The sequence below is a fragment of the Ambystoma mexicanum genome, chromosome 14 (genome assembly GCF_040938575.1).
Source record: "Ambystoma mexicanum isolate Mex_15411 chromosome 14, UKY_AmexF1_1, whole genome shotgun sequence".
NCBI classification, from domain to species: domain Eukaryota; kingdom Metazoa; phylum Chordata; class Amphibia; order Caudata; family Ambystomatidae; genus Ambystoma; species Ambystoma mexicanum.
Genome location: NC_090940.1, coordinates 106,177,313 through 106,194,685, shown reverse-complemented (window position 1 = coordinate 106,194,685; position 17,373 = coordinate 106,177,313). Strand labels below are relative to the sequence as shown.

Here is a 17,373-nt window from a genome sequence, read left to right as displayed (position 1 = left end):
AAAGTACCCATGGGTTCAAACATGTTGCAACAGAACCCTCGTCATCCCTGATATGTGAAAAGGAACTGCTGCCCTGATGTACCATTACTGGGTGTGCGGCAAACAGGCATACTTGCACCTCCCGTTATCATGTAGGGCTACTGTGCTCTGGTAACGCTGCACTCTGCACTGTTGGTGATACCGGAAAAGCATGTGCAGGGGGGAAGGGGTGCCCAACAGCCACTGGCACCCCAACCAACGAATGAAGCACCCCCCATCTATAACATACTATCAGAAGTCAAGCTGCAAGATCAAGTGTCACGCAAAAAGAGACCATCCAACTATCTCTCTAAGGACTCTTCCAACCTCCTGGCATAGATTCCTGAGGAATATAAACTTTTCAACTCAGCAGAGACATTTTTTGCATCACTGATCACCAGCATTCAACCACGAGCAAACGGCATGTGGCTCCAGATCATCCCCTGAGAGCTGATTCAACTGGCAAACGACACTGAGGAAGGAATCAATGTCATCAAGGTAGAACTAAGAGCACTGAGACTGACAATGCAAAATAGATATTTGCTTGATCTCCTCACAGCCATGGAGGGTGGGGTTTGCCAAAAAATCGGGAGTGCATGTTGCACATCATACCTTCTTCAGATGCTGATAACGGGACACTCGCGCGTAATTGCGTCAGTACATGAACTTGGAGTGAGAATGATTAAAGAAGGTGGTGTCCAGCCAAGTGACTGGTTCAGTATGACGTTCAACTGGGTACCCTCATGGCTTGAGACTGCAATGAAAATGCCGGTCCCCATCTTCTGTGTGTGCCAGTGAGGGCTTCGATGCTGTGCAAAGGGGATTCCTAGTAGTGCGATGATGGTGACTATAGGCAACAAAAATAGTAATGGTAAGATGCCTCATGCTACTAGGAAGCCCAAATACAAACTGGTGAGAGTGTTGAACTCAAATACCACATGGTGGCAATATAGAATACAGGAGACGTGGTAGACAACTATTATCACACTACTATTAAGTAGCCCCAAGATCTCGACAATTATAAAGGGGTGTGGGTTAGTGGGGATTGTATTTACATGACATGCACTCCTGAAGAATAAGAACGACGTGGGGAAAGTTTGAGGAATGTGTGTAGAACATGGATGCTTATAAAAGGTACTCCCACCTGGGATGAAGCAGTAAAGAGGGCTGAGGAACATAGACGTACCGGGGGAGGGTATTTGTTACTTTAGTATTAACGAAAGGGGGGAATGTTGGGGAGTGGTGGTCTTTCCCACCCCCCCCACCATTCCTGCACTGAATAGATCCCGTGTGTGCTAAAGGGGGGGAAGACGCCCCCACTCTCCCGTCTATAATCTGTACTAATAGTAGTAAACAAACAACTAACCAAGCCTTCATTGATGCCTAGAGACTCCATTTTGTGACACACCAGCCGCCATCTTTTGCTAGGCCCAAAAATGATCTCTTATACTGCCTTTCCCCTGTCCTGTGCCCTGCATAGACAGCCCAGGGCACCTCCACCTTCTGCCAGCTCTGCACAAGCCCTGTTCTCACGGAGGTCCAGCCATTCATTGTTGCAACATTTAGTATCATCCCAGGCCAGATGATCTCACTGCATTGTGTGAGACCAGAGCGGGCTCCAGCCCATGTGCATATCCATCTCCACTAACCTGCATGTGCTCCCTCAACTCCCACCCTGCTAGGCCACAGTCCACTTGTCATGATGCCTACCCCCAGGCATCCGGACCAAGCCCATCAGCCCCGGGAGCAGGCATCTAGACATTTAGTAAAACCTCAGCAGCCCCGGCTAGGGGCTATCTGGGTTAAGTCCTGGCGCCTTAGGCGCCAGGCTCATAGTAGGAATCAGTCCTGGCGCCTAAAGCGCCAGGCTCATAGTCACTACTTACCTCAGGCAGACCATGCTGCAAATGACTCCAATCCAACATGAAGCCTGAAAGGGACTATTTTTCTACAGGGACTATTTTTTACTCAGGTGTGGTTCTAGGGACTTCTTACCTGGGACTACTTTTGAGGCTATTTAAACCACACCCGACCAGCAACACACGCTTCGCGTTATTCTGCATCCAGCAGCGTAACACTCACCGTGCCTGCAGCCTGCATCCAGTCTTCTGCCAAGCCCGCCTCGAATCCGGAGCTCCTAAAACAAAGAGGAAAGAAAGGGACAAGGTTAGAAAACAGACTTATTTCTATTCCACGCCCGATTCTGGATCCATCTTGTCTCCGGACCTGTAAAGAACATCATTTCTGCACGCGCCGCACCTCCAGCTGCAGCGCCGCGCCATACTCACCAGTCTTCACAGCATCCTTCGGGTCGGCGCTGCCTCCATCATTTCTTCGCCGAACTTCGGCGCCTAGGAGACAAAAGAAAACCACAAGGTGAGCCGAGGGAACCAACAAATATGATTCTTACCACCATAGACTTACCTGATTTACCACCGGAGGCATCCTTTTGTGACTCTCCATATTTTCATGTGCCGCATCTGTAAAGAGAGACAAAACAACACGTTTTCCTCGTGCAACATTTACCGGACAGCGCCGGGTAATACAGACTCTTACCTGAGCGCCACCAGCTGCCACAAGAGCATCTTTTCACAAGCCAGCTGCCAGACAAGAAAGAAGGGGGGAACAAGAGTGAACATTGGACATATTGAACTCTATGAACTTAATACTTACTGGTCCTCACCAGGAATCTCAGAGTCAATACTCTCCGAAACTCTCCTGAGCCTTCAAACCAGTGAAGTAACTGGAATCGACGCGCCCCTGCAAATCCACGCAGGAAGGAGAGCTCATCTTTCAAGAATATAAGGTGAGATTGCTGTGAGGGCATTTCGGAGGTGATTAGTTGGGGAGGACTGTGGGGGTGCCATCACTTGAATCCACAAGTGGCTAAATCCATCTCTCCACTTGCAGGAGAATATTTCTACGGATTAAGCAGACAAGATTAGGAGGGCAGATCCAGTCAGTCATCGCTGCACTACGCATCACGTGGGTGGAGACCGCAGCTGTCCGACCGACGCCCCGGTGGGAGCCAGGTGAGCGTAACGCCACTAGTCCCTTGCCCCTCCGCTCTTTGATATAGATACACATCTGGCCCCTTGCAGAGACCAGCTGAGTACACCCACCATAGTGCTAATCCTACGCACCAATATATCCTCCTCAAGACTAACATGTCCATCTGTATCATGAGGCATCGGGTAGATCAAAACCCTCTGGGCAGGCACCTGGGTCTAGGGAACTGTGTTTTATGAACCCCTGGGTACAGGGGTTGGAATTCTGGTGTATTTGTCAATGGATTCTGATAGTACCCCCATTCATGCCAAAGTTTTATGCTTGCCATTTGTCTCATGCCATCAGTACCTGTTGTCTTAGCTTTGATAAATAGAAATGTAGCACTCTTCTGACCCGACCTTCACACCACAGAGATGAGCCCAGCCGACCCACATGTGCCCAGAGCGAAAGGGAGCAACGTCCAATTGGCATCCAACCTCCCCTATACGATCGAGTATGGCATAGGCCTTCCCCCAATCAATTGCCAAGATTTGCACCCTATTTTGAAACGTTTTAGCATGTGTGTCCTTTTAATGTGCTGCCCGTGTATTGTTTAGCAGAGCGCTCTCGGGCAGCAGAGTTCTCAGCTTGCATTTATTTTATATAAATTTGTTTTACTTGCAATTATTCTCTTGGTCTCATTCCCTAGTGAGGTGTGCCCATTATTTGGTCTCAGGTTTGTGTGCGTTGTTGGGTGTAAGACTTCAGTTGTCTGACCGAAAGAGGGGCCCTCAATCTAAGCAATGAATGTGGTACGGGATAAGAGGTCGACCAAGTCGACATTGGTGTCTATTTCGCCATTACAAAATCCCCCTTACTATGTGTTGGCTGATTTGGGATATGAGAAGGAGGTGCCGCCTGTGTAGATTCCAAAGAGAAAATCTCTGAAATCTCCTCTGACGCACAGGACACTAAGTTTGAGGAATCCTTCTGTTTATCCTGTGTCCTGGAAGCCATTTTGAGGGCAGTTTGGTGCTGATCCTGTAATGACATCACGCTCTGGACAGAATGCGAATTTGTACCAACATTTCCTATGGGGCTATTTTGAGAGTTGCGGGTGAGACACAGGGAGCATTGTTAAATGTGGAGCTTTCTCTTACAAGACTCTTGCGGGTCCTCGGAGCGAACCCGAGTAACATTCGAGCACTCAAGAGCAGAGTATGGAAGGTCGAGGACTCTCAGGCCATATGGGCCCAGTAAACCTACCGCGTTGAGAAGTCACCACTGGTCTAGAAGACCCAGTACTAGACCTCAGAGGGTCCTCGGTATTGAAACCGGTATAAGCTGATTTGGCCTTAGAGCAGTCACTGGTTATGTAGTGGCTAACTGCTGCAGGACTTGCATCCCTCCCACTTGTGCGGGGTGCCAGCCTTATCTGAAATTTGGACTGAGACAATAGAAACTCCTGCACATGACTTGGAGGCGATGCCCGGAAAACTTCTCTCCACCGAGACAACCTTCAACGAAGTGTACCGGAATATGAAGCGTCAAGAGGAACAAGCCATGCAACTGTGGTCGGGTCCCAAACAGTCCAGGCAACGATCGTGAAAGTCTGCCGTGCGTAGTAATTGTTTATTTGTACAGCACTTGTACACAAGTGAAGTGTATAAGAATACTGACACAAATAAATCCACTAGTATTGAGCAAAAACTGCAAATCACTTGCCAGAGCTATAATCATGTCTCAATTAGATTACTGTAACGCCTTACTTTCTGGAGCCAGTAAAAGAAACATCCAGAAGCTACAGATCATTCAGAATGATGTAGTCAGATTAATACACAACCTACCAAGGAGAGAACACATCTCCAACCATCGAAAAAATCTTCATTGGCTTTCAGTAGAAAAAATAATCCAGTTCAAGGTACTGTCCAGTACCCATAAGTACTTAGATGAGAAGGCGCAGGAATATCAAACACTCCCTGACGCGATACTCCCCCAACAGAATGCTCAGATCGGGCACAGCTCACCTCTTTATCATCCCTTGGGCTAAGTTAGCTAGTGGGAAAGGTAGAACTTTCCCCTTCAGGGCTGCTGGTGCCTGGAACAGTCTTCCAGTATCCGTGCAATCAGAAGAAAAATACATTTTTCAAAAAGACTTGAAAACCACTCTCTTCGGATAAACAATTGCTGACCTTGTTGTCCACGTTTTGTCTTGTTTTCCCTGTCTACTTTTGCGCCCTGATGCCTGCGGGCTATGGCGCGTTAGAAATAAACAAATAAAATAAAAGTGTTTCAAGGTGTGAAGGGAGCAATGAGATACAGTAGTCATTCTTAGGCCTTCTATTTTCTGAATGATCTAACAGAAAAATAACTAGCGGACTAGGCCTGACAGCATTTCTTCTAGTGACAGTGCATGAGGTGTTTCAGGTGCAAACAAGCTAGGGAGGGGAGACAAAGGGGGACAGATACATACTTACTAGGCCTAGTACATATAGGTCATGCAAGTGTGCAGACAGGAGTGACAGGGAGGGGAGGGGGAATAAGTGCGCTTAGTCAGCAGGGCCCTGGCTTAAGTGCAGAGAGGTTACCCCAGAGAGGTATCCCACTCAAGGAACGTGCACTGAAAGTGCAGTCGTGCTGCGCATAGTGCAGAGGCCCGGAGGTAAGTGCAAAGACTGGCAGGGGTGCCTGGGACCTGTGGGGCTCTGGAGGTGCACCAGGCGACCAGTCAGCAAAAACTAAACAGCGTTAGGGAGAGACGGAGGAGGGAAGCAGGAGTGAAAGTAAAGGAGGGTAACAGGACAGAGGGAGAGAGAAAGAAGAAGAGAAGAGGAAGGTCTTGAGGAGTTTCCGAAACCTAAGGAGCTCCGGCTCAAGACAGAGACAGGAAGGCTATTCCAGAGGGAGGTGCCTGCAGAGGATAAAGATCTACCCCCAAATCTCTGTTTTGAAAAACGGCTCACCTGCAAAGTGTTGACGAAGAACAAGCGGAGGGCTCTAGAGAGAGTATTTAGGAAGAGAGCGTTGTAGATAGTGCAGGCTCTGGCCCCAGAGAGCCTTGTGAACTATGCATAGAGATGCAGTCCCTGCACTTGAGGCCAAGGATAAGTCTTGCGGTTCTGTTCTGGATGAGTTGTAGCGGACGGAGAGTAGCAATAGGAAGATTGTTGCAGTAGTCCAGCCTAGAGAGAACCAGGGCTCTGTAGATGGTGACCCTTTGTGGGAAAGTGAGAAAAGGTAGAATACCTCTGAGGTGGTGCAGCTGGTAGTGGGACTTTTTGGAGATGTCCAAGATGTGAGAAGAGAAGGAGAGAGTAGAGTCAAAGATCACCACCAGATTTTTTTCCACAGTGGCAGATGGGGGCACAGGGCCAAAGCAGGCCGGTCAGAGTGAAAGTGTGAAAGCTGGAGCAGGGGTCCCAATGAGGACGATCTCCGTCTTACTGGCATTGAGGCAGAGATAATTAGTAGCCTGAAAAAGAGCTGCGTGTCATCCAGATAACACTGAAAGTTAGAGGTGAAGAAAAAGATCCTGTGGGCCAGAGGGGCCATGTAGACATTGAAGAACCAGGGGAATAGGTTAGAACCCTCTGGGACACCAAAAGTAGAGAGTGATACGGGAGAGAAAGGACCCAAGTTCCACTTGGGATGGATGGTCGGAGAGAAAGGAAGCAAGCCACGCCAGGGCCTGATCTGTGATGCCCAGGGTATCACAGACACAGGAGATCAGGATTTTGTGGTTTACCATATCGAAGGCAGAAGAGAGGTTGAGAAGAATGAGGACAGAAGGAGAGAGAGTCATGATTTGAGGGCAGGTCTTCACAAGTTTTCTGAAGAGCAGTTTCCGTGCCTCTGGATGCTCTAAAGACAGACCGATGGTCATGGAGACAACCAACATAGTCTGTGTGGGGGTAAGCTGAGCGATAGCCAACTTCTGCAGGGGTTTTCCCAGGAAAGGAGTGAAAGAGATTGGGTGATAGTTTGCCAGAAGAGAAGGGTCAGCAGAGGGCTTTTTGAGCATAGGGTACACGAGAATGCTTGCCAGAAGTAGGGAAAACTCCAGTGGCGAAACAGAGGTTGCAGAGGTCAGCCAAGGCTGGAGCAAGAGAATCAATGTTGTCCTTGATGGTTTTAGGAGGACATGGGTCAACCTGTTTGGAAGAGGCTTTCATGGACCGTACTGGTCTAGTGATCTCCTCAGGTGTGACAAGGGAGGGGGGTGTGACCAAGGGGGCGCCCAAGATATGTGGGTGGAGGTGATGGTGTGGAGGACAGCGAGGACAGGATGTCCTGTGTTTTTGCAGTGAAATGAGCAGTCAGGGCCGAGCGAAGGGCCTGGGAGGGTGCAGTAGAGGAAGAGACTGCAACAGGATTGGCCAGTTCCTTGCAGACTTTGAAGAGTTCAGCCGTGTTGTTAGATGCTGTGGAAATGCAGGCTTGCATATAGACTTTTCTTGGAGCAGAAGCTGACTCTATATTTCCTTTGAAGAAGGTGGCAGGCCAGTTTGTCAGATGGTGTACCTGAAGATCCCCATTTCCGTTCTGTTGCTCTCCACTTTCGTTTAAGGATAGCCAGCTCGGTGTCATACCAGGAGTTGCACTTTTTGGGAGGCTTCAGACGGACCCTCATGACAGGGGCAAGAATATCAAGAGTGTTGAAAACTGAAAGGTGAAAGTTAGAGAGGGCTATGTCAGGGTGGGAGTCAGCCGCAAGAGTCGAAGGAGGAGAGTAGGTGGAGGCGAAGGCAGCCACTGTCACTCTTTTCATGGGTCAGATGACCTTGAAGGTGGGAGGCAGTGAAGGGCGTGCAAGTGCTAAAGGAGAAGAGAGCTTCAAGTGAGAGGAGGAAGCACAGGGCATGAAATCTTTAACACCCATCATAAAATACTGATGGTTGTTGCCGAAAGGTAAAAGAACAGTACATTTATACTTGGGGAAACCGATGTGCCATAAAAAATGTGCATTGATGTGCTAAGCGTCCGATCCCAGAAATGTGGAAAAAAAAGGACCGACAGGTGTTGCCGGTAGGCAGAGTCAGCTGGGCTAACATAAAAAATGTGCATTGATGTGCTAAGCGTCCGATCCCAGAAATGTGGAAAAAAAAGGACCGACAGGTGTTGCCGGTAGGCAGAGTCAGCTGGGCTAGTCACACTCCTGCTCCTGAGCATCCAGTGCAATACAACACTTTGGAGGAAAGGGGACGGGACGTAAGAGTATTGGGCAAACGGGAAATACTGCCACCAGAACCATTAATTCCGTCTAACACCACTCTTAACAAGTGCTGCAGTAATTTAGGCCTCAGTCGGTTATCCCCCAACAACAAAGAAACTGCGTGATTCGCTGGTTCAGGTTTTAATACTGTTTTGTATTCCCTAGAATGGATCCCTAGGTTTATATTTGTATGAAAAATATTTTAAATATAAAAACAGTTTGCCATAACTATATGGGGAACCTGAAAAGAAAGACGTTTATAGTGTCAACGCCTGCAGAGGAAATCAAACTGACATTGTCAAGCCCCTGTTTTGAGGGTTTCCCACATGTGCATCTTAGCCACAATACCTACCAGTGCGACGGGAATGGGAGAGCTTATTAGCTTGAAAAAGTGTATGTTACGCCCACAACATTGGGTATGTAAACAGCTGCATGCTGTGTAGTGTTGTAGAAGAAGCAGGTGCTACAACCCCATACTACCCCATACTGGAACAGAGCCTCATGTTCATACCAGTTAGGTTGCAGTCGTTGAGAGCAACATAAAATAAACCTTTTTAGTGAAATACCGTTAGCACTGACTTTATGGGGTTAGGATGGGTCAATTGACCCATTCCTAAAATAATCCTGGCATAAATAAACAGAATGCGTACAGTAGTGTCTACTTCGAAAAATGTAATTGGCGAGGATCAAACATATGTTCCCAGTTGATTGAGAGATTCAGCAATTCCCACTTGAATGAGGATATTACCAGGCAAGAGCTGTGACCTCAGGGATATACCCACGTAACAGATGATGTGCATTTGAATGCCTATGTGCTTGAATACAATGAGCCAGTGTTTGTTGTAGCCAGTTGTGCAGGCGCATTGACACCTGCTGATTGCTAAATAACAAGGAGTCACCTAGTGGTGACATTGCCGCGTTATGCAAGGCTGTATCAGAGATAAATGGGGGACAAAATGGAGCTCATACAGATGTCCTTCGGAACCAGAATGATTTTGCAAATCATAAAATGTTCAGTTTTCATTACAAAGTATTGACAAAAGCATTTGAAATGTTAATAAAGCGAGGCATCAAGTCAATGGTATTGGCTAATTCATGTACAAAGGCCACAAGGGTCTGTTTAGCAACCGCTTAGCAATTTCCATAATTTCAACTGTACCATACAACCAAATGGATGGCTTGCATATATTTGTCTGCATGACATTTGAAAATGTACTTTGTAGAAAGAACAAAAACAGGTCATCTTTCAAATGTACACCTGGACAAATATTGCAGATATTTGAGTGGCATGTTTCGGCAATAGGTCATCTGTATAGTGAAGTACACTCAAAATCCATGCACTCGTGATTGCAAACACCTTCCATGATTTCCGTTATGTCAGCAGGACTGAACTGTGTAATACAACAGGCATTTAATTAAAATCTTGCTCCATGTCAAACATCTACCCGACGTGACTTCGTAAGCAAACCGACTCAGCAAAGTTAAGAAGATACAAGTGAGAGCCAATAAACATGGAATTTATACAAAGCATTTAGACGATTTTGATACTGCACCGATAGGTGATATGTAATTCAATCGTACAGTTGGGCTGCAACTGGACATTCCTGAGAGATAGCCTGGTGGATCCAGAAACTAACCTGAAAAACAGACATACAATATTTTACTGCTGGTAATGAACCTACTTTGTATGAGTCTCTTCCTAACAAATATACCAGCACACACACATCCGCTGTAAGCAAACTTCAGCTGATGCAACATTATGGGTAGAAGTAATGCAAAAATTCGTAGACCTTGGAAATAAGTATTTTTGGAGATATTAATATTTGAATCACAACTGAAATGTTTTAGCATCACCCCAGTCAAAGTAACTATCTAACCTTACTTTCCAACTCCACAGGAAAAAACAGTGCTATTTTATCACAAACATCAACATTGCAGCTTTTTGGGTATAGCCTGTGAGCAAAGTCCCCATCCCGATTATGGAGACTTCTAGTGCGGTGACCAAGGGGGCGGGATGCGTCTCCAAGCTAGTGGATGATGGACTTGGGCAATATGAAGAATACCCCCTGGTCAACCTTACATAGCCCCCTCCATGGGGACAGGTAACAGTCACAGGGGCAGTACTACAACCACTAGCCCTTCAAGTGGTGAGCAAAAGACTTTGGCCTAAAAGAGATCCGCTGGCGAGTCTTGGCCAACATTCTCAGGTACCTAGAGCCAAACAACCAAAGTTTTGCAGTGAGCGCCTTCAAGGTCCCTTTAAGAAGGATCCTGGATAGACGCAAACACGTGAGAAAGTGCTAGAAACTGTGGTTCCCCAGCAGCTGCATCTCAGACATCAGAGGCTCACCAACATACTGTACAGGATCCCCTCTCGCGAAACCAGGTGGGATTTGGGGGAGATCGAAACGTACAACACTGCTTGCGAAACGGGTTTGCATACACCTGTGGCATGCCCAGACGATGCGGACAGTCCTTGCTTCTTGAACAGAGTAAACACAAGCTAAGTGGCGTTTATTACATCACTAACCTTGCAGTTAGGGGTGTCCCCAAATGGCACTAATAAGCCTGCATGTCGCAGTCTCCATGACAACTGGCAGAACAGCAAAAAGACTTAAAGGAAATCCAAGATAGCAGATCAGCCATTTGAAGACTTGGCCGTCCGCCCTCTCTGTCACTCAACCAGGTGAAGCTATGGATTTCAGCAAATCACTCACTAATTATCTCCAAACAGGTTGAAGCCTCAAAGGCAGTACTGCCAGGGGGGACGGTTTGCTGAGTTATATAAGCCATTGCTCCGAGGGTGTGAATATTTGGGGAAGGTTGTGGAAGGTCACTGCAGCATCTTTGTGCTGTTCTAAGGGAAGCTTTGGCAGGAACTTAGAAATGAGGTTGGAGACAGGAGAAAAGGAAGTGGAAGGAGGAGATCAGGAGGAGCTGGCGAAATAAATCATGAAGGTGTTTAGTAAACATCAGAGGGAGAAAGACTAGCTGGCATTGGAAGAAAAAGAGCTTCTAGATTGCCAGAGCAGGAATGCTCAAGCAGGGCCTATATAAGGCAGGGATTACCGATCTGAAGGGATGGAACCCACGGCGTGAGGAATAACAATCACATGGCAGAGCGATGAAGAGGGTCAGAAACAGAACACGAGTAGGGGTGTTAATACGAAGAGTGATGTCAGGACCCTAGTCGAGGGATGTGAAAAGGCCTTAGCAAAGCTCTCTGAGACAGTGAGAGGAGAGCGGATCTGTGGCATTGGGTGAGCTTTGCTGATAAGTTTGTTCTATTAACACCTACTGGAAATAAACCAAATATTTCCAGAAACAGTTAGGAACAGATGCAGACTACTAAGAAGAAGGGTACAGTAAAACCTTCAGCCTGATATCCATAGGCGAACTTGAGGCCTGCCTATTCCTAAACGCATCTATCTTTGTGCTTTTCTTTGCCACGCTGAAAGAAAACACATTCCCTTGCTGATTTTGATTTTCTTTCTCCATTGGCTCCTTCCTATAGTGTACTAACTAAAAACAATACTTCTCCAATCTCGTTCTGACTGTCGCACCTTGATGCAGCTCCCCTGGACAGCATTTGGAAGTGCGGTTTTGGGTTTACGCCTTGACACACATGACCCATGAGTCATCTCAGCCTGTTACTGCGGGTGATCCTAACATGACGCCTACAGTATACCGTGCACAAACTTGATGGCATTAAAAAACAGGAACCCAGTCCTGATGAAAACAAGCCCACAATAGGCTTTAGCTGAAACTAGGATTGGTGGGAATGGTTTGTCCCCCACACTTGGAGCTCAAGACAGCTATTAAATGGAAGACAATCGCTGTAACTGAGATTGTCTCACAAAGTACACTGGAAACTAGGGGTATTCCTGCGAGTCGGTTTGACTGGAAATCAGCAATACTGCTGTTAGTCTGCCTTTTCTTTTGTAATATCTTCTCTAATGTGAGACCATGATTTACAGTATTTCGATATGGCTGCTTTGTTTGATGTGAAATTTGTGACATCAAATTAGATTGTGATTCAAAAGTGTTATCTACTGAGGAACCTGATTGAACAGGAAAAGAACTGTTACATGCGTTAGCTTTCATTCTTTCTGCCTTTTCTTCACACTTATATTCCATTGTATCACTCTAATTTTGTGACTAACAAATTTTATGTTCTTTTTTCATTTGTTTTTTAAACTGTGTGTGTCATTAGCCAGCAGTTTGCGGCTATACTGAATTATTAAAAACGATATAAACTCATAATTTCTTTGACAGTTACCCTCCTTTCCTACCTCTGTTATCACTGATAGGTTTCTTTCCGTCCTCATCATTTATTTCAGCTACTTAACCGAATTGTGTCTCAACCACCTTCTGATCCACCTTACTCTTGCTCACGTTCTCACATTGACCTTGCCCATTTCCTTACCACTAAGGTTTCTTTTCCACATTCCGTCTTTGTATTCTCTTCCCCTGGTGTGTCACTTTTCCCACCTTATCCCATTTCTTCTTAACCTATTCCTCTCCTTTCTGAATCAGACACTGCTACTTTTCCATTTCAAGTTCAGCCTTCTGTTTCTCATCTTGACCCTCTACCGGTCTTGCATTTGTCCAATCACTTGTGCACTTTTGCCTACAAAAGAGGGGTCTCCCACTCCTCTGTCTCAATCTCTAGACTTCAATCACTTCAAGAAGAATTTGTTTGGAACCGGTTGGAAGATCAGTCCTTTCCAAAGCCCTCCAATCGTGAGGAGAAGAGAGATGTTCCAAGGCAGAGAAAACCTCTGCTCACTAACCATCTCCAGGGCACATTGGGGGTAGCCTGTTGCTGGAGCAAGACCTGCCTCTCTGCCAGCTACACTGGTACCAGGACTTCACTGGAGGTGAATAATCCCTGCAGGTGTTTTCCTGCCTCTGCTGTGTTTGGGAAAATGAGAAGGGCTTATTTTGTCCCTGAACCCCTGTATTTGAACTATCACAACCCGAGGGGCAGATCAGCCAGCATCCCTCTTCTTCTTTTTCATACTGCCTCATGCTGAATTTTGCAACTATTCGGCACATTCGGACCAACAGCGCTGCTTTGGCACTGTCTTGATCGTCAAACAGCTCACACAGCATCAAGAAGCCTGTTCTGCAGTGTTGATTCACCAAGAAAAGAGAAGGTATTATTGACTCCTAACTGCCCCACCGCTGGTGACTTGTTAGGCCACTGTTAATCCCTTTTCCTCGCACAAGAACATAACTCTTTTACAAACATTGTGGTTGATTGCCTTTCACCCGTTTCATTACCCAGAGTGCTGCATCTTTCTATTGCTTGCATTTTCTGTATTCTTTCCACATGGGTGGGTTTTTGTATTGTATTCTATGTAGTTATTTTTTCATATGATGTGTTTAATAAAAAAAAAATATATATAACCTGAAGGCAATAATTGAACGCTGAAACATTGTACAAGTCAATCTATGCTTTGAGTTATGGTTTTGAAAGTAACGTACCAATGCTTTGACCTATTTTTTCAAATGTGCCAAAATATAGAATGGCAAGAAATTGTATTGCAAACACTGAAAGATTGATTTAAACAACTTTGACTAATTTGTTGTGCAGTACCCAATGAGTTACCTCATTTGCATGCCTGATGTATATGCATTTCTTTGAAATTTGAAATATTTCCCCAACTTGACACCTCATTTGAAATATGTCAAGTTTTTGTTGGATGTTTTCTCATGGTTATTTCTTCTATACACTTCCTCTTTAGTTGAACATATGAACAATGTTGTTTAGGAGAACTTTGCATAGGAAAAGTTCTTCTCTTATTGTGGTAATGGATTTCTCATAATTATTGCTTTGAAACAATCATCATGGTTTCGACTTTTTTGGATGCTGTGATCGGGGACCATAATATTCCAATTGTGATGTCTTGTATATATTTACACTAGTGTGAAAGCCTGTGTACACAGGCCAAAGTGCATAACGAAAGACATTCTTAGAGTGATAATATATTATGTGGTATAATTGTTTGCAATTCATATTAATAGAAACATTTGTTTTCCGTTTTTCATCTGACTGTATGGGATACATACATCTGGCCTTTTATTATATAGGATTTCTAAATAGTCTTGGGAACAGGCAGGTCTTCATTTATTTTTATAACTGCACTATTTACATTGCCTGCCAACAGTTGTTTCGACCAACAGGTCTTTTCAATGCAGGTAGTGGTAAATACTCAACACGTGACTCTGTCCACCAATTTGTGAGCTGAATACAGCCAGGGTCGCATTACCCCCAAGTCAAACAGATACCATACAGATGGTATTGCCCCACATTGTGTAACCCTAAACATTAATATTTTAGAATGGTGAGAAACTTGCAGGCAGTGTGTCTTTACATATGATGATTAAAGCATACTGCAACACAAATTTTGATATAATATGATACATTTGAGTCAGGATTTAATACAACCACATTTAATGTTTGCTGCTTTATGAGTATTTACCACTATCTGCTCTGAAAAAGACTTGTTGGTCAAAACACGTCTTGGCAGGCAATGTAAATAGGATCGTCCTGGGGAGTAGGGGAATAAAATAATGAAAAATACTGTGTGGCAAATATTACTTACCAGTAACAGTCTTTCTGTGCTTAGCATCACATGCTTTTAATAGGCCACTGTCTAGTGGTTTGTCAGAGTATATATGTTTTTTTGAATTTGAAAAAGTGGCCGTTGATCGTGAAATAAGGAACAAGTTACTTACCTGTAACTGTTGTTCTCCAGCATGGGTCTGGCTTGGATTCACATGCTCATGAATATTCCCCGTCGTCAGGCTGGGAATCCTCGGTAAAGAAAAAATCAGTATCAGTTTCGTTTCTGATCTGTCTTTCTTAGTAGTAACCAATAACTGATCTCTGGGTCATACTGCCCCCAGCCAATGACTGTCCTCTCCCTAAGCCCCGCCTCTGGCAGCCATCCTCAGATTTGGTAGCACGCAAAGTGGCAGTATGACCAAGTGAAGAGCCGCAGAGGGGTAGGTGGGAGGGTTCGCATGTGAATCCATGCCAGACCCATGCTGGAGAACACCAGTTACAGGTAAGTAACTTGTTCCTTCTCCAGCATGGGGTCTGGCATGGATTCACATGCTCATGAATAAAATAAAAGAATACATAGCAGTATACACATGCACAACCACGGGAGGTGGCAAAGGCTCAACATTAAGCATTACATACAAAACTCAACATTAAGCAACTCTTACCTCCTCACCAGGCTCACCTTAGGCGAACAGGTTGCGCAGCACTGCTTGGCCGACCCTGGACTCCTCCCTGGAGTCCCGATCGACGCAGTAGAATCTTGTGAAGGTGTACGTCGACCTCCACGTAACAGCCCTGCAGATGTCCAGCAGGGGCACACCAGACAGGAACGCTGTGGTAGCAGTGATCGCTCTGGTCGAATGGGCTCTCGGACGGCCGGGCAGCAGTCGGTTTGCCAACCGGTGACAGTGCATGATGCAGCCGGAGAGCCATCTGGAAATGGAAGTCTTCGAGAGAGCCTTCCCTTGATTCACAGACCCAAAGTTCACAAACAGTTGTGACGTCTTCCGAAAACTCTTCATGTGGTCCACGTAGAACTTCAGCGCTCTAGCTACATCCAGCGAGTGCAAAGTCCTCTCGGCCGGCGTCGAAGGCGACGGGAAGAAAACTGGTAACACCAAGGGCTCGTTGAGGTGGAAGTCCGACGGCACCTTGGGCATGAAGGAGGGGTGCATCCTCAGCACCACCCTCGTGTCATGAAAAGTCAAGTATGCAGGCTTGCAAGATAGGACCTGGATCTCTCCCACTCGTCGTGCAGAGGTTATGGCCACGAGGAACGCTGTCTTCCATGACAGGAACTTCAAAGGCGCCGAATGCATAGGCTCAATGGGGCCCCCATGAACCTGGTCAGCACCACATTAAGCTCCCACGCCGGGGCAGGAGCCTTCACCGGCGGGAACGATCGGAATAGTCCCTTCCTAAATTCCTTCACCAGGCGATGAGACCACAAGGACGCCCGTCCCGTAGTCCTGGTATATTGGGAGATGGCAGCCAGATGTATTTTGATGGAGGCGTGAGCCAGACCAGCTTTGGCCAGCGACAGTAGGTACGGCAGTACTTGAGGGGCCGTAATCCGCAGAGGGTTAATCTTCTGTGCACGGCATCAGACAGAGAACCTCTTCCACTTATGACCGTAACACTTAAGAGTTGAGGACGCCCTGGCTTTTGCAAGAACCTCTCTGCAGTCAGCCGGGATATCATACCCTCCAAACTCTAGTGCTGCAGGAGCCAGGCCTGCAAGTTCAGCAACTGTGGGTCGTGATGGAGAATGGCGCCTCCTTCTCTGGAGAGAAGATCCGCGTCCGTCGGCAGCTTGACTGGTGGGGATGTTGACAAGTCCAGAAGGTCCGGGAACCAGATCTACCTCTGCCAAGCCGGTGCGACGAGGATCATTCTGCACCTGGACTTCTTGAGCTGGTTGATGAGGCGGAGCAGCAACGGCAACGGAGGGAACGCGTATAGAAACAGGCCATCCCACGGGAACGAGAAAGCATCGCCCATGCTCCTCGGCTGCGGGAACCTGCTGGCGAACCTCTGGCACTTGGAGTTCGTCGCCGTCGCGAAAAGGTCGATCCGGGGTTTGCCCCATCGTCGAAAGAGCCGATCCACCTGGTCCTGACGTAGTTCCCACTCGTGGCACGAGCGCAGCTCCCTGCTGAGTGAGTCGGCGATGGTGTTTTTTATTCCTGCCAAGTGGAAGGGAACCAGAAACATCCCCTGGGCGACGGCCCAGTGCCACAGATCCTGGGCCTCCTTGGATAGGGCTGGGGATCTGGTGCCCCCCTGCTTCCGTATGTAGAACATCGTGGGTGTTGTCGGTGAAGATCCTCACCACTTTGTCCTTGAGGGACGGAAGGAACGACTTGAGCGCCCAGAACACTGCTCAGAGCTCCAGAATGTTGATGTGGAGAGACCTCTCCTCCGGGAGTCAAAGGCCTCTTGCGTGGAGATCTCCGGTGTGGGCCCCCAAACCCTCCAGAGAGGCGTCCATCGTCACCGTCTCCTGAAACGCTGGGGTTTGAAAGTCCGTGCCTGTAGTGAGGTGAGCATGGATACCCCACCATAGGATCACCCGACGGAT

At 46.8% G+C, this 17,373-nt stretch overlaps 1 long non-coding RNA gene across 1 annotated transcript in view; it reads right to left on the bottom strand.

The window, feature by feature from the left end:
• The window catches only part of LOC138527462 (uncharacterized), a 429,641-nt gene that overhangs the window by 155,732 nt on the left and 256,536 nt on the right, over positions 1–17,373 (bottom strand). The window contains exon 2 of the long non-coding RNA XR_011283931.1: positions 9,800–9,855. This is a non-coding gene — a long non-coding RNA (uncharacterized lncRNA). The remainder of the gene's footprint in view (positions 1–9,799; positions 9,856–17,373) is intronic.